Below are 15,571 nucleotides of genomic sequence, written 5' to 3'. Positions count from 1 at the left end.
AGAAGATCAACCAGCAATTATAACAGTATAAACACCTAATCTAGTACAACATAATAAAAATAAAAATCCATAAGAAAAAGAACACATATAAGTTAAATAAGGAAAAATTACTCAAACGGCTAAAGAAATCATTAAATTAAAAACAGGGGAAAAATAATAAAGTAGGTAATTAGATATAATAGGAATTGGCTGCTCCTTACAAATTAACTTAATAGCATCTCTAAATGGCTGAGGAATTCCAACAAAACCTACCTTATTTGGACCCTTTCGAATCTGAATATAACCTAAAACCTTACGCTCTAATAAAGTTAAAAAGGCAACACTAATTAAAACACAAATAACCAATAAAAGAAAATTCAAAATAAATATAAATAAATCATAAAGTATCAATACTATTTGTAGAAAAAATCTACATAAATGAATCTAAATTCAACACATTAATCTGTCAAAATAGTAAATAAATTAATATTAATCAATATAACAAAAAATATTTTAACCATATGGTCCTTTCGTACTAATATGGATTAACAATCTTAGGATAGAAACCGACCTGGCTCACGCCGGTCTGAACTCAGATCATGTAAGAATTTAAAGGTCGAACAGACCTAATCATTGGGCTCCTGCACCCAAAATTTTTCTTAATCCAACATCGAGGTCGCAATCTGCTTTGTCGATATGAGCTCTCAAAAACAATTACGCTGTTATCCCTAAGGTAACTTAATCTTATGATCATAAATTATGGATCAAAATAACAGACATAAATAAATGATATAATAATGAAGAGTTTATCTATTCTTCATGTCACCCCAACAAAACATCATCATTAAATATAGAAAGACAAACAAAAAACTATATAAAAGTAAAATGTCAAGCTCTATAGGGTCTTCTCGTCCTAAAGAAGAATTTAAGCCTTTTGACTCAAAAGTTAAATTAAAAAATTTATTAAGAGACAGTTGATTTCTCGTCAAGCCATTCATTCCAGCCACTAATTAAGAGACTAATGATTATGCTACCTTTGCAAGGTCAAAATACCGCGGCTCTTGAAAAATACGCTCAGTGAGCAGGCCAGACCTCAAAATATAAACAAGAGGACATGTTTTTGATAAACAGGCGGAAATCAATTTTGCCTAGTTCCTTATAATAAGTTCACATGGTAAAAATTTCATACAAATAAATATACTAATTCTATCATTATTACAAAAATTTTAAAATTAAATTAATAATCTTAATAAAAAACCTAAAATATTTATAAAATCAAAATAAAAAATAATGAACTAAAACGTAATCTTAAAGATAGCTGGTTTAAAGCTTACTATTATATTTCTATAAAATAAATTATAGGTTATTAACTTCAAAGCTTATCCCTTAAAGAATAAATAACTTAATATTTTTACTTAAAAAATTAAATAAAAACAAATATCTTTAAAAAATTAAATTTTTTCTTAAGAAAGTAGATATCTTGGGAAACGATTAACATCTCATTTCTATAAATAATTTAATAATAATTATGATACATTAACTATAAATTATTTATAAATCAACCCATATCGAGACAAGTAAAATAAATACTAAAATTTTGATAAACACTGATACAAAAGGTACAATAAATAAAATCTACTTAAAAAAATTTAAAATAATATTTCATAAAACACTTACATTACCAATAAACTATAATTTAAAAAATCAATTCTATAAAATATACTAAGACAAAAATACAATAAAATTATTTATATTAAATAATTAAATAAACAAAAAATAAATATAATAAAATAAATAATCAACATATCCTGATTTGCACAGAAAAATTTTCAGTGTAAATGAAACACTTTACTAATAAGTTATATCTTGAAACTCTTCCTAGATACACTTTCCAGTACATCTACTATGTTACGACTTATCTCATCTAAATTGAAGCTACTTTAAAATAAAATAGAATAATCAATAATGAGAGCGACGGGCGATGTGTACACATCTCAGAGCCAATATCAGTTAAATTAAATAAATTAAATTACTATCAAATCCACCTTCATTAACAGTATTTCACTATCAAATCCGTTATAAACAAAAATCTATTGTAACCCACCTCCTCTTAACTATAAGCTGCACCTTGACCTGAAATATTTTATAATTATAAATCTTGAGAATTATAACTCTAAAAAGATTCTCTGATAACGGAGATATACAAACAAATAAATTAAGTAGAGTAAATCGTGTATTATCAATCATGGGGTAGGTTCCTCTGAATGGAATGAGATACCGCCAAATTCTTTGGGTTTAAAGACCTTAACTAATAGTACCTTGGTAAATATAATTAACATTTAAAATAATAGGGTATCTAATCCTAGTTTATTATTTAAATTTCACAGATTCATAAAAAGGGCCACAAATAAATTTTAACATTTCACCTTACAAATTTATATTTCAACCCTAATAATATAAACAACTGTTTTAACCAATAATATTCACTTGTATCAATCGTATAACCGCGGCTGCTGGCGCGAATTATGCCGATACTAAATCAATTGCTAAATCCAAAATCACTTGATAATTAAATCAAATTACTGCAAAAAGAACATTTAGTCTAACAAAACTTACATATAATACAAAGAAAAAGTGAATAAACAAGCAAGAATAAAACTTTTAAAAATAAAAAATAAGAAAATTTTAAATCTATTAATTCAGGAAAAAATAAAAGATTCAAATATTTAAAGAAAAAAAAAGAAAAAAACCACAAACATTCACAAAAAAAAAGAAACGCCCCTATGTATGACCACAACAACTTCTCTATTATATGTAATTAAAGATTAATATGGAACATGTATAGCAATAAATGTATTATATTCTTTCTTATTTAATCTTTCTTTTCACTAATAAATAAAGAAAGATTAAATAATATAATAAATATATTTTATACAATTATGTAATTTAATATAATATGTTATTAATATGTATTCTTTTTTTATATTAAGTTAACTTTCATATATATTAGTTAAATAATCTAATTATAAATAATTTACATAATTATATTATTATAATTAATATAATTATTTATATTAATTATAATATTTTATATTTAAATTATTAATTTTATTTATTATATCCAATTATAATAATATTAAATATTAAATTACATATTATTATATATATTAATTATAATAACCTATTTTAAGCTAAAAACATAAGTAGCTATAATCCTAGGTAAATAATTGCATTAAAATAATCAATTGATAATGGTAAGATGAACTTATAATACTTTAATTTCAATTAAATGTAATATATTAATATAAATTATTTATTATATATATATATATATAAAAATTAAAATGAGCAGGATAAATTAATCCTAATTAAACAAAATAATACATAAAAGAATTTCAAAAAAAAACTTTCGATTTATATATTAAATAAATGAAGTGCCTGATTAAAGGGTTACCTTGATAGGGTAAATAAAGTAAATAAAATTACCTTCATTAAAATTACATAAGATAGAATTAAAGTACCTCCTTTAGTATCAAAAACTAACGTGCATCATACACCTTAATGTAAAAAGGTAAGCTAAACAAGCTAATGGGTTCATACCCCATTTATAGAGGTATCAATCCTCTCCTTTTTAATGACCAACAACTCTACAAAACTTCTCTTCCTATCAACATTAATGATAGGAACGATCCTGTCCATTTCATCAAATTCCTGATTTGGGGTTTGAATAGGACTTGAGATCAACTTACTTTCATTTATTCCGCTCCTAACAAGAAATAAAAATATAATAATAAATGAATCATCAATTAAATATTTTATTGTCCAAGCAATAGCATCGACAATATTATTATTTTCAATTTTGCTGATTCAAATAAAATATCCCATGGGATGGGAAACAGAATTTATCCCATCAATAATAATTAGATCTAGACTATTATTAAAGATTGGAGCTGCACCTTTCCATTTCTGATTTCCAGAAGTTATAGGAGCATCAAGATGAAATAATTGTTTAACATTAATAACATGACAAAAAATCGCCCCAATAATGGTCTTATCTTATTGTATTCAATTAAGAACTTTTATTTGAACAATTATTATCTTAAGAATTATTATTGTGGCAATAGGAGGTTTAAATCAAACATCCTTACGACAACTTTTAGCATATTCATCAATCAGACATCTAGGTTGAATAATTAGATCATTAACAGTCAGAGAAAACATCTGAGAACTATACTTCATTATTTACTCACTATTAAGATTAATTATAGTTTTATTATTTAAGCAAATAAATTTATTTTTCATAAATCAAATTTATTCAGCCAGAAATATAAAAACCGAAATTAAATTCATAATATTCTTATCTTTATTATCTTTAGGTGGACTACCACCATTCCTTGGATTCTTACCAAAATGAATTGTAATACAATCATTAATAGAAAACAATATAACAACTATTATAACTATTATAGTTGTATTAACTACAATTACACTCTACTACTATATACGTATTAGATTCTCAGCTCTAATTATATCATACACAGAAAATTCGTGATCTATAAAGATAAAGTCCCAAAAATCAAGAATCATTCTTCCTATAACAGTAATAATTTCAACAATAGGATTGATTTCAACATCAACCTTAATTTCATTATACTAAGGACTTTAGACGTAGAATTTGACACTTATATAACACCAGAACAAGACCTAGAAAATGATGGATTCCGACTACTAGATGTAGATAACCGAACAATCCTACCAATAAATACAGAAGTACGAGTATTAACAAGAGCATCAGATGTTCTACACTCATGAGCAGTTCCTGCATTAGGGGTTAAAATTGATGCAACGCCAGGTCGGTTAAATCAAGGAACATTCACAATAAATCGACCTGGATTATTCTTTGGACAATGCTCAGAAATCTGTGGAGCAAACCACAGATTTATACCAATTGTAATTGAAAGAACTTCAGTAAATTTATTTATTAAGTGATTATCTAAGATAATTTAAGGAGTCAGTTAAAATAAATAACATTAGAGTGTCAATCTAAAGTAACTAAAAAAAATTAGTACACCTTGAAATTCATCAGATGACTGAAAGTAAGTAATGGTCTCTTAAACCAAATAATAGTAAATTAACGACTACTTCTGATGGGGAAATTATATCCAAATCCCTCAAATATCCCCTCTTATATGATTCTCACTATTCATTATATTTTCAGCTACATTAATCTTGTTTAATCAAATAAACTTCTTCTCATTTAAACCTAACCTTATTAAAAGAGCAGAAAAAGGAACAATTGAAATAAAAAACTTAAATTGAAAATGATAACAAATCTATTCTCAACATTTGACCCATCAACTAACATCTTTAATTTATCATTAAATTGAACTAGAACATTTCTAGGACTATTATTAATCCCATCACTATTTTGACTTACACCATCACGAATTAACATTATCTGAAATAAACTAAATTTAACCTTACATAATGAATTTAAAACACTTCTTGGACCAAAATCATTTAATGGAACAACATTCATTTTCATCTCAATTTTTATTATAATATTATTTAACAATTTCATAGGATTATTCCCTTATATTTTTACTAGAAGAAGACATTTAGCATTAACATTTGCAATTGCCCTACCCATATGGCTAAGATTTATATTATTTGGATGAATTAACCATACTAATCATATATTTACACACCTTGTACCACAAGGTACACCGCCTGCATTAATATCATTTATAGTATTAATTGAAACAATTAGTAATGTTATTCGACCAGGTACATTAGCAGTACGGTTGGCAGCAAATATAATTGCAGGACACTTATTATTAACCTTATTAGGAAACACAGGACCATGTTGTTGTTGTTGTCATCAGTCCTGAGACTGGTTTGATGCAGCTCTCCATGCTACTCTATCCTGTGCAAGCTGCTTCATCTCCCAGTACCTACTGCAACCTACATCCTTCTGAATCTGCTTAGTGTACTCATCTCTCGGTCTCCCTCTACGATTTTTACCCTCCACGCTGCCCTCCAATGCCCTCCACAGGACCATCTATAGCAATAAACTTAATCTCATTACTAATTATTGGACAAATACTTCTATTAATTCTAGAATCAGCAGTAGCAATAATTCAAGCCTATGTTTTCTCAATTCTAAGAACTCTATATTCTAGAGAAGTATATTAAACCTATGTTAACAACTCACTCAAACCACCCATTCCACTTAGTAGACTATAGACCTTGACCATTAACAGGAGCAATTGGAGCAATAGTCCTAGTATCAGGACTAGCAAAATGATTCCACCTATTTAATATTAACTTATTCATAATTGGATTTGGAATTACCCTACTAACTATAATTCAATGATGACGAGATGTAGTACGAGAAGGAACATATCAAGGATTACATACAGGATTTGTATGAATTGGATTACGATGAGGAATAATTTTATTTATTGCATCAGAGGTATTATTTTTCGTTTCTTTTTTTTGAGCATTCTTTAGAAGAAGATTAGCACCAACAATTGAACTAGGAATACTATGACCTCCAATAGGAATTCAACCCTTTAACCCTATACAAATTCCATTACTTAATACAGCTATTCTTTTAGCATCAGGAGTAACAGTAACATGAGCACATCATAGTTTAATGGAATCTAATCATACTCAAGCACTACAAGGATTATTCTTCACAGTGTTATTAGGACTATACTTTACAATACTTCAAGCATATGAATATTGAGAAGCACCTTTTACCATTGCAGATGCAGTTTATGGATCAACATTCTTTGTTGCAACAGGATTCCATGGTTTACACGTAATTATTGGAACAATCTTTTTATCAACATGTCTACTTCGACACTCAATAAATCAATTTTCACCAAGACATCACTTTGGATTTGAAGCAGCAGCATGATACTGACACTTCGTAGACGTAGTATGATTATTCTTATATATCTCTATTTATTGATGAGGTAGATAATTGTTTTTCTAGTATAAATAGTACATTTGACTTCCAATCAGAAAGCTTGATATAAATCAAGAAAAACAATTCTAATTCTATCAACAAGAGTTTTCATTAGATTTATTATTCCAATAATTGTTATAATCCTGGCAACAACACTATCAAAAAAATTAATTAATGATCGAGAAAAAAGATCACCATTTGAATGTGGGTTTGATCCAAAAAGATCAGCACGAATACCATTCTCAATACGATTCTTCCTAATCGCAGTAATCTTTTTAATTTTTGATGTAGAAATTGCACTAATTCTACCAATTGTAATTATTTTTAAAACTTCAGACATTATAATCTGAACAGTATCAACAATATTTTTTGTTCTAGTTCTATTAGGAGGACTATACCATGAATGAAACCAAGGAGCATTACAATGAGCAGAATAAAGGGTTGTAGTTAAATATAACATTTGGGTTGCATTCAAAAAGTATTGATTTTATCAATCAACCTTACATAGAATAAGAAGCGAAATATTGCAGTCAGTTTCGACCTGGAAGATTGGTATGTACTACCCTTATTCTTATTAATTGAAGCCAAAAAGAGGCGTATTACTGTTAATAATATAATTGAACTATAATAGTTCCAATTAAGGAAATGTAAAGCCAATATGAAAGCTGCTAACTTTTTATATTAGCGGTTAAACTCCGTTAACATTTCTAAAATTTATATAGTTTAAATAAAACATTACATTTTCACTGTAAAAATAATATATCTATATTTATAAATACTTAAAAGTAAAAATACTTCCTTAACATCTTCAGTGTCATGCTCTAATTATAAGCTATTTAAGTAAACGAAAAACAATATTACCAAAATAAATATTCAAAAAATAAAAGTTAAAAGATAAATCTTGAAATTAGAATCATATCAACCTTGAATATAACCAATTAAATAAATAAATAATCTATATAAACCTTGACCACCAAGTAATTCACCTCAACCATAATCAAATGACTTAGATGAATAATAACCTATTTTTAAAGGAATATATCTAATAAACTTAGTTGAAAGAAAAGGTATAAATCATATAGAACCAGCAAATCTAACAAAAGAAAGTATACTTAAAGAAAATAAATTATGAGAAAAATCAAAATTAGAAATAAGATAACCTAAATAAGCACCTAAAATAACAACTGTAATAGTTAAAAACTTTAAATAATAAGGTAAAGCAATCACATGAGGAATAGGAAAAATTAATCAAGATAAAAGACTACCACCAAAAACAGCAACAAACAATAGACCAATTATTCCAAATGAAATATAATAACCCTTATCATCAAAAGAAAATCTAGAATAAAAATTATTATCTCCAGATATTGAATAATAAAACAAACGAAAAGAATAAGAAGCAGTTAAACCAGTAGAAAAAAAATAAAGAAAAAAAATTAAACAATTAATTCATCTTAAACAAACCATCTCAAGAATTAAATCCTTTGAATAAAATCCCGCTAAAAAAGGTATTCCACACAAAGATAAACTAGAAACATTAAAACATACTGAAGTTAAAGGTATGAAATTAACAATTGATCCTATAAAACGAATATCCTGAGAATCCTTCAAATTATGAATTATTGAACCTGCACATATAAATAATAATGCCTTAAATAAAGCATGAGCCAATAAATGAAAAAATGCAAGCTTTGGATAACCTATAGCCAAAATTCTTATTATTAAACCAAGTTGTCTTAAAGTAGAAAGAGCAATAATCTTCTTTAAATCAAACTCAAAATTAGCGCCCAATCCAGCCATAAATATAGTTATACAACCAATTAAAAGTAAAAATCAACCACAATTATAAGTATCCAATATTGGTCTAAAACGAATTAATAAATAAACACCAGCAGTAACAAGAGTAGAAGAATGAACTAAAGCAGAAACAGGAGTAGGAGCTGCTATAGCAGCAGGAAGTCATGAAGAGAAAGGAATCTGAGCTCTCTTAGTTATAGCTGCAAAAACAATTAATATAGTAATGAGCTTTATTTCAAAAGAATTAGAAATAAAATCATAATAATAAATATAATTTCAACCACCAAAATTTAACATTCATGCAATAGAAATTAAAATAGCAACATCACCAATACGATTAGAAAGTGCAGTTAATATACCAGCACTATAAGATTTTACATTTTGATAATAAATAACTAAACAATAAGAAACTAAACCTAAACCATCTCAACCTAATAAAATTCTAATTAAATTAGGACTAATAATTAAAAAACCTATAGAAAGAATAAATATTAAAACAATAATAATAAAACGATTTATATTCTTTTCACCAGATATATAATCCTCTCTATAATAAATAACCAAAGAAGAAATATATATAACAAAAGATATAAAAATAAGAGATATTCAATCCAAAATTAAAGTTATAACAACTATAGAACCATTTAAATTGAAAAGCTCTCACTCAACAAAAACTCTATAATCAATTATTAAATAATAAATACCTAAAATAAAAATTATAGTTCTCGAAATAAACAAAGAAAAAAAACTCAAAGAACAAATAGAAAATAAATTCACGGCCTAAGATGAAAAACTTCATATCATTGATTCCACAAAACAATATTTTTAATTAAAATACTTAAGCAAACTAAACAAAGAAATATTCATCCTTTAAACAGAGAATATTTAAAGGCAATCAATGTAAAAGTAAAAGATGATATTCACGAAAATAACCAAGAGAACAAGTATAAACATCAGAATAATAATTCCCATGCTGAGAATAAGAATATATATACAAAGTATAAACAGCTCTAAAAAAAGATAAAAAAATCAAAGCAAAGAATCTAAAAGAAGATCAAGATATAATTCTATTTAATAATCTAATTTCACCTACCAAATTTAAAGAAGGAGGAGCAGCCATATTTGATGATCTTAAAAGAAATCATCATAAAGCCATTCTTGGCATCAAATTAATTATACCCTTGTTAATTAATAATCTTCGTCTACCTAAACGTTCATAAATAATATTAGATAAACAAAATAAACCAGAAGAACATAAACCATGACCAACCATTAGAGAAAGAGAACCTACACAACCTCATCAATTCATAGTCATCAATCCACCAATAACCATTCTTATATGAGCAACAGAAGAATATGCAATTAAAGACTTTAAATCAACCTGACGAAAACAAATAAATCTTACAATAACACCCGCAGATAAACCTAAAGACAATCAAAAATAATTAAACTTTAAACGCAAATAAGAAATAACCTTTATAACACGAAAAATACCATAACCACCTAACTTTAATAAAACACCAGCAAGAATTATTCTACCTGAAATAGGGGCCTCTACATGAGCCTTAGGAAGTCATAAATGAACCAAAAACATAGGTATCTTAACTAAAAAAGCCAAAATTATAAATACATAAAACATAAAATAATAAGAACCAAAATCAACCAATAAAGGAATATATAAAGTATTAGAAAAATCATAAACCTTAAATAAAACTAATAATAAAGGTAATCTAGCAACCAAAGTATAAAAAATTAAATAAACACCAGCCTGCAAACGCTCAGGTTGATAACCCCAACCCAGAATTAAAAGTAAAGTAGGAACTAATCTAGCCTCAAAAAAAATATAAAAAGAAAGAAGACTTAATCTAGCAAATGAACAATAAAGCATAATTATTAAAATCAAAACCATAAAAACAAAAAGATTAGAATGATATGAACTTAAATAAACTGAACCTCTAGCAGTGATTATTAAAGAACAAATTCAAAAACTAAGTAAAATTAAACTAAAAGAAAAATAATCAATACCAAAATAATATCTAATTATATTCAAATCAGCATATGAATAAACACAAATTATAAATACAAAACCCGACAGAAACATTAAAGAATGAACCAACCATCAACAATTATTTAATAAACAAAGAGGGATCAAAAAATAGTTATAAATAAATACTTTAACATAAAGATAAACCAAAAGAATTAAAAAAATCATTACCATGAGAACGAATTATTGAAACTAAAATAGAAAGACCTAAAGCACCCTCACAAACAGAAAAAACTAAAAAAATAACAGGAAAAAAATAATCATAATCAAACTCAATAAGAAAAACAATAACTAACATAAATAAAGAAAGAACAATATATTCTAATCTCAAAAGAACCATTAATAAATGTTTACGTTTAGAAGAAAAAACATAAACACCAGCAAAATAAATCAATAAAGAAGTAAAAATAGAGAATATAAACATTAGTTTTAATAGTTTAAAAAAAACGCCGGTCTTGTAAACCGGAAATAAGTCCAGCCCCCACTTTTAAAACTTCAGAGGTGGAAAAGCTTCCATCATCGGTCCCCAAAACCGGTATTTTAAATACACTAACCCCTGAAATGATCAAAATAATAATTATATCATTATCAAATGTAATAAATATTAATTTTATTAAATTAAGACACCCAATATCAATAATGCTTTTTATTATCCTTCAAACCTTCCTAGTTGGATTAATAACAGGAACAATAATAGAAAGATATTGATTATCATATATTTTATTTTTAACATTTCTTGGTGGTATACTAGTATTATTTATTTACATTACAAGAATTGCATCAAAAGAAATATTTCAGCCTAAATCAATCACTATAATTATTACATTAATAATGTGAGTATTTATCATATTAATATTAATTATTCTAGATATATCTATATTTATAGACTTTTTCAAAAACACCGAAACTATAAATATTGATAATTCAATCAATTATCAAGAAATAACAATATCTTTAGAAAAATTATATCATAGACCAACATTCATTATTACAATAATAATAATAATTTATTTATTTTTAGCACTACTAGCAGTTGTTAAAATCACCAATATTAATCAGGGACCTATTCGTAAAATAAGATAATTACTAATGAATAAACCCTTACGATTAAGACATCCTTTAATTAAAATTATTAATAACTCTTTAATTGACTTACCTGCCCCAACAAATATTTCATTTTGATGAAATTTTGGATCCCTATTAGGGTTATGTTTGGTAATTCAAATCGTAACTGGACTATTTTTAGCTGTACATTATACATCAAATATTGAAATAGCATTCAGTAGTGTAGTACACATCTGCCGAGACGTAAATAATGGTTGAATTATCCGAACCTTACACGCAAATGGAGCATCTATATTTTTTATTTGTATTTACTTACATGTAGGACGGGGAATTTACTATGGATCTTATATATATATACATACCTGAATAATTGGTACAGTGATTTTATTTTTAGTTATAGCAACTGCATTAATAGGATATGTCTTACCCTGAGGCCAAATATCTTTTTGAGGTGCAACAGTAATTACTAATTTATTATCAGCAATCCCATACTTAGGAACAGATTTAGTCCAATGAGTATGAGGAGGATTCGCTGTTGATAATGCAACATTAAATCGATTCTTCACATTCCATTTTGTATTACCATTTATTATTGTTGCTATAGCAGCAATTCATTTATTTTTTCTTCACCAAACAGGATCTAATAATCCTCTTGGACTAAATGGAGATATTGAAAAAATTCCATTCCATCCATACTTTACCTTTAAGGATTCTATTACATTTGTAATAATAACATCATTATTAATTATACTATGTTTAATTAATCCTTACCTATTAGGAGATCCAGATAACTTTGTACCTGCCAACCCATTAGTAACACCAGTTCACATTCAACCAGAATGATATTTCCTATTTGCATATGCAATTCTACGATCTATCCCTAATAAGTTAGGAGGTGTTATTGCATTATTTTTATCAATTAGAATCTTAATAGTTTTACCATTTTATAATAAAACACCATTCCGAGGCATTCAATTTTACCCTATTAATCAAATTTTATTCTGAATTATAGTAGTTGTTGTATGCTTACTAACGTGAATTGGTAAACGACCTGTTGAAGAACCTTATATTATAACAGGTCAAATCTTAACAATTATTTACTTCACATATTTCTTAATTAATGTCCATGTCGCAAACGCATGAGATAAATTAATTAAGGAATAAAGTTAATTAGCTTAGGAAAAGCATATGTTTTGAAAACATAAAATTAGAAGTTTAACTCTTCTATTAACTTTTCTCAAAAAATTTCACTAAACAAATGAGATAAATAAAATCTTTAAACCAACAAAGAAAATAAAAAAATTCAAAGATAAACGTAAAAAACTTTTTCAAGCTAAGTACATTAATGTATCATAACGGAACCGTGGTAATGTTCCACGAACCCAAATAAAACCAAAAGATATAATAGCAAGCTTAATAAAAAATATAAAAGAATAAAAATCACCGCCCAAAAAAATTAAAGCCAATAACATTCTTATGAAGACAATTCTAGTATATTCAGCTAAAAAAATTAAAGTAAAACCACCCGCACCATACTCAATATTAAATCCTGAAACTAAATGAGATTCCCCTTCAGCAAAATGAAAAGGAATACGATTAGTTTCAGCTAAGCAAGAAGCAAAACAAGCTAAAGCTAAAGGAAAAGAAATAATAATAAATCAACAATAAAGCTGATAGTTTATAAAATCAAACATATTAAAACTACCAATGAAAATAATTAAAGACAATAAAATTAAAGCTAAACTAACTTCATAAGAAATTGTTTGAGCAACAGAACGAAGAGAACCTAATAATGAATAATTTGAATTAGAAGATCAACCAGCAATTATAACAGTATAAACACCTAATCTAGTACAACATAAAAAAAATAAAAATCCATAAGAAAAAGAACACATATAAGTTAAATAAGGAAAAATTACTCAAACGGCTAAAGAAATCATTAAATTAAAAACAGGGGAAAAATAATAAAGTAGGTAATTAGATATAATAGGAATTGGCTGCTCCTTACAAATTAACTTAATAGCATCTCTAAATGGCTGAGGAATTCCAACAAAACCTACCTTATTTGGACCCTTTCGAATCTGAATATAACCTAAAACCTTACGCTCTAATAAAGTTAAAAAGGCAACACTAATTAAAACACAAATAACCAATAAAAGAAAATTCAAAATAAATATAAATAAATCATAAAGTATCAATACTATTTGTAGAAAAAATCTACATAAATGAATTCTAAATTCAACACATTAATCTGTCAAAATAGTAAATAAATTAATATTAATCAATATAACAAAAAATATTTTAACCATATGGTCCTTTCGTACTAATATGGATTAACAATCTTAGGATAGAAACCGACCTGGCTCACGCCGGTCTGAACTCAGATCATGTAAGAATTTAAAGGTCGAACAGACCTAATCATTGGGCTCCTGCACCCAAAATTTTTCTTAATCCAACATCGAGGTCGCAATCTGCTTTGTCGATATGAGCTCTCAAAAACAATTACGCTGTTATCCCTAAGGTAACTTTATCTTATGATCATAAATTATGGATCAAAATAACAAACATAAATAAATGATATAATAATGAAGAGTTTATCTATTCTTCATGTCACCCCAACAAAACATCATCATTAAATATAGAAAGACAAACAAAAAACTATATAAAAGTAAAATGTCAAGCTCTATAGGGTCTTCTCGTCCTAAAGAAGATTTTAAGCCTTTTGACTCAAAAGTTAAATTCAAAAATTTATTAAGAGACAGTTGATTTCTCGTCAAGCCATTCATTCCAGCCACTAATTAAGAGACTAATGATTATGCTACCTTTGCACGGTCAAAATACCGCGGCTCTTTAAAAATACGCTCAGTGAGCAGGCCAGACCTCAAAATATAAACAAGAGGACATGTTTTTGATAAACAGGCGGAAATCAATTTTGCCTAGTTCCTTATAATAAGTTCACAAGGTAAAAATTTCATACAAATAAATATACTAATTCTATCATTATTACAAAAATTTTAAAATTAAATTAATAATCTTAATAAAAAACCTAAAATATTTATAAAATCAAAATAAAAAATAATGAACTAAAACGTAATCTTAAAGATAGCTGGTTTAAAGCTTACTATTATATTTCTATAAAATAAATTATAGGTTATTAACTTCAAAGCTTATCCCTTAAAGAATAAATAAGTTAATATTTTTACTTAAAAAATTAAATAAAAACAAATAACTTTAAAAAATTAAATTTTTTCTTAAGAAACTAGATATCTTGGGAAACGATTAACATCTCATTTCTATAAATAATTTAATAATAATTATGATACATTAACTATAAATTATTTATAAATCAACCCAATTCAAGACAAGTAAAATAAATACTAAAATTTTGATAAACCCTGATACAAAAGGTACAATAAATAAAATCTACTTAAAAAAATTTAAAATAATATTTCATAAAACACTTACATTACCAATAAACTATAATTTAAAAAATCAATTCTATAAAATATACTAAGACAAAAATACAATAAAATTATTTATATTAAATAATTAAATAAACAAAAAATAAATATAATAAAATAAATAATCAACATATCCTGATTTGCACAGAAAAATTTTCAGTGTAAATGAAACACTTTACTAATAAGTTATATCTTGAAACTCTTCCTAGATACACTTTCCAGTACATCTACTATGTTACGACTTATCTC

General features: G+C 26.2%; 2 long non-coding RNA genes across 2 annotated transcripts in view; one reads left to right on the top strand and one right to left on the bottom strand.

Moving 5' to 3' along the window:
- Window positions 1-454: 454 nt before the first annotated feature.
- LOC126302184 (uncharacterized) overlaps window positions 455-15,571 on the bottom strand; it is a 126,510-nt gene continuing 111,393 nt past the window's right edge. The window contains exon 2 of the long non-coding RNA XR_007553100.1: window positions 455-1,013. This is a non-coding gene — a long non-coding RNA (uncharacterized LOC126302184). The remainder of the gene's footprint in view (window positions 1,014-15,571) is intronic.
- The window catches only part of LOC126302189 (uncharacterized), a 112,176-nt gene continuing 110,735 nt past the window's right edge, over window positions 14,131-15,571 (top strand). The window contains exon 1 of the long non-coding RNA XR_007553105.1: window positions 14,131-14,382. This is a non-coding gene — a long non-coding RNA (uncharacterized LOC126302189). The remainder of the gene's footprint in view (window positions 14,383-15,571) is intronic.

The sequence above is a fragment of the Schistocerca gregaria genome, unplaced genomic scaffold (genome assembly GCF_023897955.1).
Source record: "Schistocerca gregaria isolate iqSchGreg1 unplaced genomic scaffold, iqSchGreg1.2 ptg000169l, whole genome shotgun sequence".
Taxonomy (NCBI): Eukaryota; Metazoa; Arthropoda; class Insecta; order Orthoptera; family Acrididae; genus Schistocerca; species Schistocerca gregaria.
Note: the sequence above shows the minus strand (reverse complement) of the source record. Positions and strands in the feature narration are given on the sequence as shown.